This window comes from Psammomys obesus, unplaced genomic scaffold (assembly GCF_907164565.1).
Source record: "Psammomys obesus unplaced genomic scaffold, mPsaObe1.curated_primary_1811, whole genome shotgun sequence".
NCBI classification, from domain to species: Eukaryota; Metazoa; Chordata; class Mammalia; order Rodentia; family Muridae; genus Psammomys; species Psammomys obesus.
Window position 1 is genome coordinate 3,640,050 of NW_026596256.1, and position 12,298 is coordinate 3,652,347.

Below are 12,298 nucleotides of genomic sequence, written 5' to 3' on the forward strand. Positions count from 1 at the left end.
TGTGTGTGTGTGTGGTGGGGGGAATTTAGGATTGGCTAAACAGTTAAAAAACTTTCCAGAGTTGTAAAGGACTTGTCCTCAGGTTTGCTAAACCATTGCCGTTAGCTCAGGCCCATGTGTTAGCCTTTAAGCTGGTTGGCTGCCTGCTAACTGAAGTTTTTCCAGAAAATTGTTTTTCTCTGTTCTGAAAAACAGAAACTCAGGCCTGGTTAGGCAAAGGTGGGAACGAACTCCTGTCATGGAGTCAGATTAGCCAAACAGATTGGGCCCTTCTAGTACTCACTCACTTGGGGGCTTTGGAGTTATTAGCTGTCTCAGAGGCAGGAGCTGATGCAGAGGCCGTGGAAGGGTGCTGCTTACTGGCTTGCCCAGCCTGCTTTCTTATAGAACCCAGGACTAACCAGTCCAGGGATGGCAACACCCACAAAGAGTTGAGCCCTCCCCCATCAATCACTAATTGAGAAAATGCCCTACAGGCCTGCCTACAAGCTGACCTTATGGAAGCATTTTTCTCCTGTCTTTTTGGTTGTGAGTCTTCGCCTTTAATAGCTGAGCTTCAGACCAAAGGTGCTTTCTCAGCTGAGGTTCCCTCCTCTTAGCTGACTCTAGCTCAGGGCAAGTTGACATGAAACTAGCCAATGAGTACAACTGACCTCTTTTCAACTGGACACAAGAATACATCACTGCTAAGCCACAAACTTTTCTTTCTTGTTCATCCACAATTTCACAAATTAATATCCACCTCACAATAAAACACAAACAAAAAACCAAAAACCTCACCACAGTGGCCTTCCTAAACGTGGCAACATAGCATCTACAGATTTTCAAACTTAAAAAAAAAATCCCACAGTCTCCTATCAAACACTTTAAAAGTCCAGCCTCTTAAGAAAAACCAAAGTCCCTCAACTGTGTGTTCATAGAAAAAAAAAAAAAAGTTAAAATTCTAAACTTCTTCTTTCCAGAGGGAAGAACCTGGGCACTGTCACAGTCAAGTCGAAGCAGGACCAAACTCCAACTGGAAATAACTCAATGTCCAATGTCTGGGATTCACTCACCTTCTTCTGGGACCCTGCACAGGACTTGAGCCACTTCTCTGGCTTCACCATGTGTGTGCTCCACTCCACTGCTGCTGCTGTTCCTGGTGGCTGGCCCGAGTCCCTCCATCTCCAACATGCTGGGGTCCCTTGCAACTGGGCTACACTTTCACCACTAGCCTTTCCCAGGCTCTCTCTAGGCACTCCAGCCTTGCCACACAGTGTGAAGCCTCAGCTCTTCTCCACAGCCCCTCCACGCCTTCAAAACCAGGACTTCTGCGGGGACTTACACTTTCAAGTTTGGCTGCCAGCCCAAGCTACAAAGTTGGCCACTGCTGGAATGCAACTTCTGTGCGCTAAGCCTGAGGAAACGCTTCCCGTACTATTTCACCTCAATGATGCTGGTCTCGTCTTAGTCACAGCTGATTCTTCAGCCCCAGGTGACCACCATCTATTTTATTTAGTGGTTCTGGTCTCTTGTCAAATGGCTAATTCTTTGGCTCTAGCTGAGCAGACACCCACAAATTCTTCATGTAAATGGTATGGTAGAGCCTCTGCTTCCCTCAGAAGCTTCACAAGGCAGGCCTCTATCTTCTGCACTGCTCTCAACATTCTTATTTTCCAAGCTTGTACAGAGCAGCCCACTGAGCTCTCAATATTCAATGGTTTTTCTGACCCAGAATTCCAAAGTCCTTCCATAATCCTCTCCAAAATAACATGGTCCAGTCAGTGACAGCAAAATCTCATTACTCCGTTACCAATGTCTGTCTCAGGGTTTCTATTACTGTGATGATACACCATAACCAAAAGCAATCTGGCAAGGAAAGTGTTTATTTGGCTTACATTTCCACAACATAGACCATCACTGAAGGAAGTCAAGGCAGGAGGAACTCAAACAAGGCAAGATATCTGGAGGCAGGATCTGATGCAGCGGCTATGGAGGGGTCCGTTTACTGGCTTGCCCTCCATGAGTTGCTCAGCCTGCTCTCACCACGAATGGCACCACCCACAGCGGGCTGGGACCTATACCAATATCACTAATTAAGAAAACGCCCTACAGACTTGCCTGCAGCCTGATCTTATGGCGGCATTTCTCGACTGAGGCTCCTCCCTCTCAAGTTGACATAAATCTTGCCAGCACACTAGCCATGTCAGAACCTGTAAAAACAAAGTAGGTATAACTCACCATCTTCTCCTGAACTTTATGGATACAAAATGACAAAATAATTGTCTCACTCCGTAGCCTAGGCCTCCTGAATTTATGACCATCCAGACTCAGCCTCCTCAGTGCAGGGCTCACAGGCCTGATAACTTTTAATAACAATTTTAGTTCTTCTGTCTGTTGCCATCCACTGCTCTCACAGACAGGCAATAAGCTAACATCCAAACAGCAGCCATTTCAAACATCCAAGCAGGAGGATCTCTCTGGATAATCACAGTCTCAAGGAACTGTCAGGAAATGACTCCAGCAAGCTCTTAGAGTTTTATGATCCCTCGGCATCCGAAATTATACTACATCCTGATGGCAGCATTCAGCCCCAGCCTCAGAATTACTCACTGCTCACCCAGGGTTTGTAAGTACAGTCTTCTAAATGTCCCTACTGTGGTGATGGGCTGAATGTGTGCCTTCCCTCTAAAGAACGAGGGGTTGCAACTGGACATCAGACAAAATCACAGGTTGGACTCCTAGAACCAGAGAGATGGGCACACAGGCATAAGCTGGGCACAATTCAAAGAAGGTCCATAGGATATTCAGTGGCTTAAACAAGGTCCTCTGGGAGAGACTACTTGGTCACCAGTTTGACCAGTACATATGAGGCCAGGGTCCATGTTAAAGAGAAAAAAAGAATGTATCCTGTGGATGGTACATTGCAAATACCATTGTCCAGTTCCCTTCAATTCCTGCTCGGGCAGTGTTGTTCACTGTTCCTGTACTGGACCTCAATGTAGCTGGGCCCTGGAAAAGTAGAGGCAGATATAAAAATGCACAAAGAAACCGAGGGAAACCAAATGATGTTAGTCTCACAAACCACTTGCCATGTGGTGTAGCACGGTAGCCAGCAGCCATATATGAGGCCTGGATTAAAAATATGGCAGAAAGTGTAGTGTCTCCAACACACAGGCCGGAGAGCAGATGTTCACTGAACACGCTCTCATATTGGAGGGCAGAGATACTGGACATTAGCATCTTTGCTTTTATTCCGTGGGGCTAAATACTAGGCATCAGGTTAGTCAGTGTGCACAGTCCAGGGCCCTGGGCAAAGAGATGCCATTGTCCGTGTTTAGGGGACCTTCCCATCTCAGTGACCGCAGTCTAGAAACTCCATCACAGCCCCTCCCAGAAGCTTGACTCCCAGGGGGAAGGGGGTCCTGAATATTGTTGTGTTTGTAATGAATTTTAACAATTATGTACCCCAAATGTGAGCACTTTAAAGATCCCCCTCCACATTCATTCTTGATTCTTTTTCACAAAGCACAGTCCTTCGTGGCATATTAAAGCTCCAAAGATGTGTGCATTTTTGCTCCACCTGAAAGAATGTGTGTTAAAAAAAAAAATAGCTCTGGCTTTCTAGAGACTAGAACTGTTTGTTTTCACGAGGTAATGAATATATATCAACATTTCCCCCTTTGCCACAGCTACTCACCACTGTAGCATTAATCTGGGTTATGAATAAATATTCTTTTATCTCCGAATACAATTTCTGACACGACTCACTTCATCTTAATGGCATTTCATAGCAAGGAAACCCAAATTCTTTCGGTGACATGAGGAACAGGGCAGGTAAGTTGCAAATGAACAGAACTCTACTGCCCTCTTTGTTTCAGGGAGAAAAAGCTTTAAACAAGATGTTCTCTCCACAAAACAAACAGCCCAAACACTCCTAAAATCAACACATTGTACGTACCTATGCCAAAGGCATTTGTGAACGTAGGTAATATTAATTACAGGAGAGTCAAAGAATGGCTGAACTGCAGCTGCCTACATTTAAAAGCAAACATCATTTTTTTACTAACTATGGACATTTCTATTAAAAGCAGAATCAAATTAAAGGCCCTCATAGTGCTAGGGCCATTCAATACTGCTCACCCTGTCACTGCCCAATGACAGCACTGGCGGCCCTAACTTATGGCCATCACTCTACACGAGTTCCTTGAAGAGGCTGTTAGAAGTTGGCTGTTTTTGCTGTGTTGGAAATGTGTAAGCTTGATGGCTTACACCCATGATCCTATTGCACCATAGAGAAAACAATGACGTTCTCACTTCACAGGAGAAAAACTGAGGCCAGCCAATTCATGGTCATAATCCTGTTTGACCTGACTCTAAATTCCAAAATCCCTGAATCCCCAAGCCGTCCTGCCCCATTCACAGTCTCACTATGGATGCCTACCTAGTCTCCAGCTTGTGAACTTCTGCCCAGCCTCCCACATGCTAGGCTTATGGGCTGGCCCCAGTATGCCAGGACTTCCGTAATTTTTGAATATATACATGGGACTTAGGGTCTGTACAGGTTTTTGAATTTTTTTGTTCTGTGTGGCTAATACCCTTAACATGGACATCATACCTGCGCGTGTACTGACACACATATATGTCCCTAAGGAAGGAAAGATTCTCTGTTGGGATGCTCTTGCCTCCAGAGAAAGGCATCCCCGTGGGTGTCCAAATGAGGGTCATGGCCTCCTCCTAGGCCTGGCCTTCCATGGCCCCATCCTGTCCCACCAGAGTGGGCTCACCTGTAAAGAAAGATTTTTGTTGAAAACAAGTACAGATTAAAACGTATTATATTCCTTTCTTTCAAAAATGTTTAATCATATCATTGCTTCATAAGTCCCATTATTTAAGGAAGAACAAACATTTCATTTACAAATGATAAGTATCTAACATTTAACTACTCCTTGGAATATACTGTGAAAAAAAAAGCTACAAAGCATTAAGCTGTAGCTTTTTACAGCTGTGGCTGTAGCTATGTATACATACATACCATATACCAATTTTCTTTTTATAGCACAAACTATAATAACTAGCTCCAGTTAGTAACTAGTCTTGAGAGGCCACTGACAGTTTCTGTCATGGGAATAAAGTAGAAGAGTAGGTAAAAATTGAGAAGCATGTTTGTGAGATCAACCTGGTGTGACACAGGCAAATTACCCTGTTCTTTTAAAGACTGGGTCCACCTGACACACACTAGTTTGCTTTCTCAACCACAGGAGGTTACATTACAGTGTTATCTCATTGTTTACAAGTGTGATGAAAGGGCTAAGAGATGTCTGTTTCGAATAAAAATCAATTGCTCTGGTCAGCTGGGCTGAGGAATCAACCATGATCCCTGACAACCATGAACTGATGTGAAACCTTTGCTTTGCTGGGACATTTGATGCTGGTCAGCTGGAGCTGAAGAATCAGCTGTGATTAAGAAGAGAGGATGAGGATATGGAATAAAGGGAACATTCATCCATTGCTATGGGAATTCAGCTCTGGACAGACACCATGGAAATCAGTGTGGTCATCCCTCAGGAGGATGGGAATTGAGCTAATCAAGATCCAGTTATACACTCTTGGCCATAGGACGCTTCACCCTGCCACAGAGACACTTGTTCAACCACGTTCACTGCTGCTCTATTCTTCATAGCCAGAAACTGGAAACAACCTAGATGTCCCTCAACAGAAGAATGGATAAAGAAGGTATGGTACATTTACATTATGGAGGATTTCTCAGGTTTAAAACAATGAAATCATAAAAATGTTCAGGTAAATGAATGGAACTGGAAAAAAAAATCTTCCTGAGTGAGGTATCCCAGACCCAGAAAGGCAACTATGGTATGCATTTGCTTCTTTGTGGCTATTCGGGGTTAAGTCTACAACCAGTAGAACCACAGAGGTTAGGTATAGAGTAAGGGACTAGGGGACAGATACATCTCATTAAGAAAGATAGGATGGATGGATGGAAGGATGGGGCTAAAATGGGAGGGTCCAGTGTGGGGGGGGGGGAGATGAGGGAGGGAATTTGGGAAGAGACAGCTAAAACTAAGGGCCATTTGAGGGGTAGTATGGAAGTCTAATATAGTAGAAGCTTCCTGAAAGATATACATATATGAAAGGGATCTAAAAGAAATCACCAAATAACAGGGAAACATCAAGCAGATGTCTTCTTATAGCAAGTGAAGCTTCCATTTGGAACCAATGGGTTCCAAAGTGGAACCCATTGGATGGGTTCCAAGCAACCCATCCAAATGGAATGGGTTACATTTAATTGAGGTTTTAGCCAAAGGGGTCCCATGGAAACCCACAAACATGCCAAGACTATATAATCCTCTCCATAAGCTGACAGCATAGCCCATTGCTGAAGGAAATGCACACACAGCTCATTGAACATAGACAAGTCAAACTGATGACTACATGGAGCCTTCGCCCTTATATTCTAGTGTCTTCAGTACAGGGAGGTACTCCGCATGCTACCAAAAGAGAAACATAAACACTAACCCAGCCACAACCCTTTGATCTACAATACTGTCCTGTCTGCAAAATATGCTAGGGCAATGGTGGCACAAAGTTTGTGGTAGTGGCCATCCAGCATCTGATTCGACTTAAGGACTACTTACTCTACAAGATGGAATCCATATTCAACACTACGTGGGTGACCAAAAACCTGAGACTAGATAGCTCAGGGACCTAGGGTAAAACTACATACCACTATGGTGGTTTGAATGAAAAACTCCCACACAGGCCCATAAGGAGTGGCACTATCAGCAAGTCCGGCCTTGTTGGAGAAAGTGTGGCCTTGTTGGAGGAGCTGTTTCAGTCACTTCCTGCAGCCTGCTCATTCGGATGTAAACCTCTCAGCTCCTTCTCCAGCACCACGTCTGCCTGCATGCCACCATGCTTCTTGCCATGAGAATAACGGACTAAGTCTCTGAACTGTAAATCAGCCCCAGTTAAATGTTTTCCTTTATAAGAGTTGCCATGGTCATGTCTCTTCACAGCAATAAAAGCCTAAGGCAACTGTTTGTTTGTTTAAATAGCAATAAAGTGACTCCTAATGACATTCTACTATACTCATAGAGCAGTGCCTTGCTCAGCCCTCATCAGAGAAGCTTCCTCCTGCAGCAGATGGAAACAGATACAGACAGCCACAGCCAGACACCATGCAGATTGAGAGGCCTCAGCACACTCGGCTAAATGGGATGTCTCCATCAAATCCCTCCCCTCAGGGACCAAAGAACCCTGAAGAAGAGGAGGCAGAAAGAGTGTCCTTTGTGTCTATATTGTGGCTTCCAGTTTAGTGTCATTTTGGGATTCCTGAGTGTGGGAACGAGTGGGTGGATATGTACATCTATATCTGGTTTATTTGCCTCCTCTTGAGATCACTTCCTTCTCGTTGTTTGTTTTGTCCTCTTCCAGTATCTTATTTTATCATTACCCTTAGAAGCCTGTTTTTTTTTTTTTTTGTTTTTGTTTTTGTTTTGTTTTGTTTTCTAATGAGAGTCAGAAAGGGCAGTGGATCTGGATGGGAGCGGAGCTGTAGAGGGACTTGGTGGAATAGGAGAGGACATCATAATCAGAATATATTACATAAGGTGGGAAAAAAGCTACTTTCAATAAAGTAGGGGGAATGCAGATGGCAGAAATGAGGGGATGGCTGGAAGCAGACCTGGAAACATGGGTCTGGCCCAGAGATGGCTGCAGAATGGCAAAATGCTAGTGTTCCTTCAGCCATCAGTATAGTGGCCCTGAGAACATCTGCACTTCAGGCACCAGCAGCGAGTTTGTTATGCCAAGGAGAAGTGATGACCAAGCATTTAAGTATTAAAACGTCTACTGTATTCTAGACAGAGCATTGCCCTTCCAAAGCGTGTGTGAACAGAACGGCACAGCTGTCAAAGAATCATCACAGAGATGAACACATCCTGTTCCGGGCTGCTGCTGCACATCAGTGCACGGCTTATCTGCGGAGACGCTTGCTGAAAACAAACCTGCCATGCGCCAGGCACACAGACAATTGTGTGTAGTATGTAATTCTGAATAACAAATGACATTGTTATGGCTTTATGTATTTGCTACAAAATAGTTTATCATTATTTCTGAATGTATTCCTTCTTATAAAAAAGTTATCAGTAAAAAAATTATGTTTTGTTATGCTTGGGAAAAAGGCAGGAATAAAAGATAAGAACATGGAGAAGATGAAATCTCAGGTCACACAGATGGTGGAAATTTAAGTTATTATAGCCATTATGTGCAATAGTATTATGTATGGAAGTTCCACAGAAAACTAAAAATAGAATTACCATGATTCAGAAATCCCACTTATGAGTGTATATACCCAAAGAATTTCAACTAGCATGGTTCAGAGATAGTTCTACTCTTATGCTTATGGTTCCATTTTCAACACCACCAAAGATATGGGAAGAACCTAGACTTTCGTCATGAAAGAAGTGAATAACATAAGGTTTGTGTAGAGGTGTGAATGAGAAGGCATCCATCTGCTCAAGTATTTGAATGCTTGGTCTCCACTTGGTGGTACTGTTTGAGAAGGATTGGGAGGTTGGGCCTTATTGAAGTGTGTCACTGGGAACAGGGTTTGAGGTTTCGAAGTCTGTGTCATTCACAGTGTGCTCTCTGCCTTCTGCTTGCAGACAGAGATCTGAGCTCTCCGATGTTCCTGGATCCATGCCTTCACTCTGTCATCATGAACTCTAACCCTCTTGAACTGTAAGCCCAATTAAATGTTTCCTTCTATTGAGAGAAAGAGAGAGAGTGTGTGTGTGAGAGAGAGAAGGCAGGTATTGAGGCATATCCTTAGGGTGAAAATACAAAAGGTATGTTACAGAGGCACCTTGCACTGGAAGCCACACTTGATAGTTTAAGAGGCTCCCTGGTGGTCCTGGTTTTGAAGGCATGAAGGGGTCATGGTGAACAGCTGAGGCTTCACACTGTGTGGCATGGCTGGGGTCCCTGAAGGAAACCCAGGAGAGGCTATGGGTAAAAGTACGGCCCAGTTGCAGCAGCAGAACTGCCAGCATATTGGAGCTGGCAGTGCCCTGGGATAACCAAGAACAGCAGCAGCGGAGCCAGCCAGAGCTTAGGAGATGGTAAGTGGATCCCAGACATGAGACACTGAGCTGTTACACTGTTGGTGTCTGGTTTTGCTTTGTTCAGATTGTGACTGTGCCCTAATCTTCCCAATTGTAATAAAATATTTAGCTTATTCTGATTTACAGGAGAGATTTTGAACTTCTGAAGAGAAACTCTGGAGTTTTACAGAGACTGGATTTAAAAGAAACTTTGGATTTTCTTTTTAGAGGCTGAACTTTTAGAGTGTTTGAATATATAGACTGTGGGACTTTTAGGTGTGTAATTATTGTGTGTGTATAATTCACTATATTTCTTAATGTGTGATATTGTAAATGGACAAGAAAAAAAGTATGGCTTAACAGTGTTTGTGTGTCAAGTTGAGAAGGGGTCCATTTTGTTGGCTAGTATTTATGGCAACTTGACACATGCTATAGTCATCTGATAGGACAAAACCTCAATTGAGAAAATGCCTTCATGAGACTGGACTGTAGATAAACTGTATGTAGGGCATTTTCTTAATTATTAATGGACAGGGGAGGGTCCAGTCCATTGTGGGTGGTGCCATTCTTGGGCTAGCGGTCCTGACTTCTATGAAAAAGCAGACTGAGGACAGCTATAGAGGACAGGTCAGTAAGCAGCGCCCCTCCACCGCCTCTGCAGAAGTTCCTGCCTCCGGGTTCCTGACCTGTTGAGTTCCTGTCCTGACTTCCTTCACTGATGAATTGTGAAGTGCAAGCCAAGTAAACCCTTTCCTCCTCAAGCTACTTTTTGATGGTGGGGTTTCATCAAAGCAACAGAAACCCTAATTAAGACACTGTTTCCATTCAACTCTTACATATGAAAGGAAGAGCCACATGTTATGAGGTAGCTAGGTAATTAATTTATGCCATAAACTCATATGATGGCTAAGGGCCAGGGAGAAAAATGATTTGGCCTTTTAAATAAATAATCCACTTTCCTCGTTTGCGAAATGATCGGCAATTACCAGTAACATGTTTCAAAGACTGGATCAGCAAGACTAATGCAGCATATTCACGTCTATGAATTCCCTATGCACTAAGCTTGCTGCCCAACCGTAGCTTTACCTGTAAGATGGGTTAATTACTCTGGCTGTTAGTCTGAATTACTGAAACGGTTTCCTTTTAATGGTAGAAAAACAAGTTAAGCCATAAGAGCGCTCAAGTCCTGAAATCGTGCCAGGTGTAGAGCAGCTCCCTTGGGATCTCAGCGTGCTGTAGAAGCAAAAGGAAGCATAATGCTGACTAGCATTGTGTCTTCAATTTGTTTTAATACATATGGTTTCTATTTTATGGTCATTGGTTTCTTGCTTACATGTATGTGGTGTGAGGGTGTCAGAAGCCCTGGAGCTGGAGTTACAGTTGTGAGCTGCTGTCTGGGTGCTGGGAATTGAACCCAGGTCCTCTAGAAAAGCAGCCAGTGCTCTAAACCACTGAGCCATCTTCCCAGCCCCGCCTGATAGATTTTTAGGTAAGCCTTTTTTTCACCTGGGTCTGGGCAGCTATTAACCCCTGAACTCTCCTTACCCTCCCAGCCTCTGTGCGAATTGCTCTAATACTTTCTACCTGGGCTACTTCCCATCCACAATTCCATAAACACTCACTTGTGCTCCTCATCTGGGCCACTTTCCTCTGTCCCTGTGCCTCTCTCCATGCTACCCTACGGTGGCTCTGCTCTTTTTTTTTTCTTTTTTCTTTTTTTTTAAATTTTTTATTAATTACACTTTATTCATTTTGTATCCCCCCATAAGCCCCTCCCTCCTCCCCTCCCGATCCCACCCTCCCTCCCCTTTCTGCATGCATGCCACTCCCCAAGTCCACTGATAGGGGAGGTTCTCCTCTTCTTTCTGATCTTAGTCTATCAGTTCTCATCAAAAGTGGCTGCATTGTCCTCTACTATGGCCTGGTAAGGCTGCTCCCCCCTCAGAGGGAGGTGATCAACGGGCAGGCCAATCAGATTATGTCAGAGGAAGTCCCTCTTCCCATTACTATGTAACCCACTTGGACACTGAACTGCCATGGGCTACACCTGTGCAGGGGTTCCAGGTCATCTTCACGAATAGTCCTTGGTTGGAGTATGAGTCTCTGGGAAGTTCCCTGTGTTCAAATTATCTTGTTCTGTTGCTCTCCTTGTGGAGTTCCCGTCCCCTCCAGCTCTTACTATTTCCCACTTCTTACATAGATTTCCATTCACTCTGCCCATCAGTTGGCCATCAGGCTCAGCATCTGCTTTGACAGTCTATACTGCAGAAGCTTTCAGAGCCCTTTGTGGCAGATTTCAAGGTTGTTTCCTGTTTTCTTCTGGCTTTCAGAGGCCCTCTGTAGCAGGTTCCGAGGTTTTTTCCTATTTTCTTTTTCTTCTGATGTCTATCCTCTTTGCCTTTCAGGATGGGGATTGAACATTTTAGTTAGGGTCCTCTCTTTTGCTTAGTTTGTTTAGATGTACAGATTTTAGTGGGTTTATTCTATATTGTATGTTTATATGAGTGAGTATATACCATGCGTGTCTTTTTGCTTCTGGGACAACTCACTCAGGATGATCCTTTCCAGGTCCCACCATTTACCTGCAAATTTCATGATTTCCTTATTTTTCATTGCTGAGTAAAGCTTCTGTAAAGCAAAGGACACCGTCATCAAAACAAAGTGACTGCCTACAGATTGGGAAAGAATCATCACCAACCTTTTATCTGACAGAGGACTCATATCCAATATATATAAAGAACTAAACAAGCTGAAAAGCAATAAACCAAGTAATCCACTTAAAAAATGGGGAACAGAGCTAAAGAGAGAATTCTCTGTAGAGGAATATCGAATGGCAGAGAAGCACTTAAAGAAATGCTCAACCTCATTAGCCATTAGGGAAATGCAAATCAAAACAACCCTGAGATTTCACCTTACACCCATCAGAATGGCCAAGATGAAAAACTCAAGGGACAACACATGCTGGAGAGGTTGTGGAGAAAGGGGAACCCTTCTCCACTGCTGGTGGGAATGTAAACTGGTACAACCACTCTGGAAATCAATCTGGCACTTTCTCAGACAACTAGGAATAGCGCTTCCTCAAGATCCAGCCATACCACTCCTAGGCATATACCCAAAAGAGGCACAAGTACACAAAGAGGACATTTGCTCAACCATGTTTGTGGCTCTGCTCTTATGCACTGTTTTCTGATGCCTAT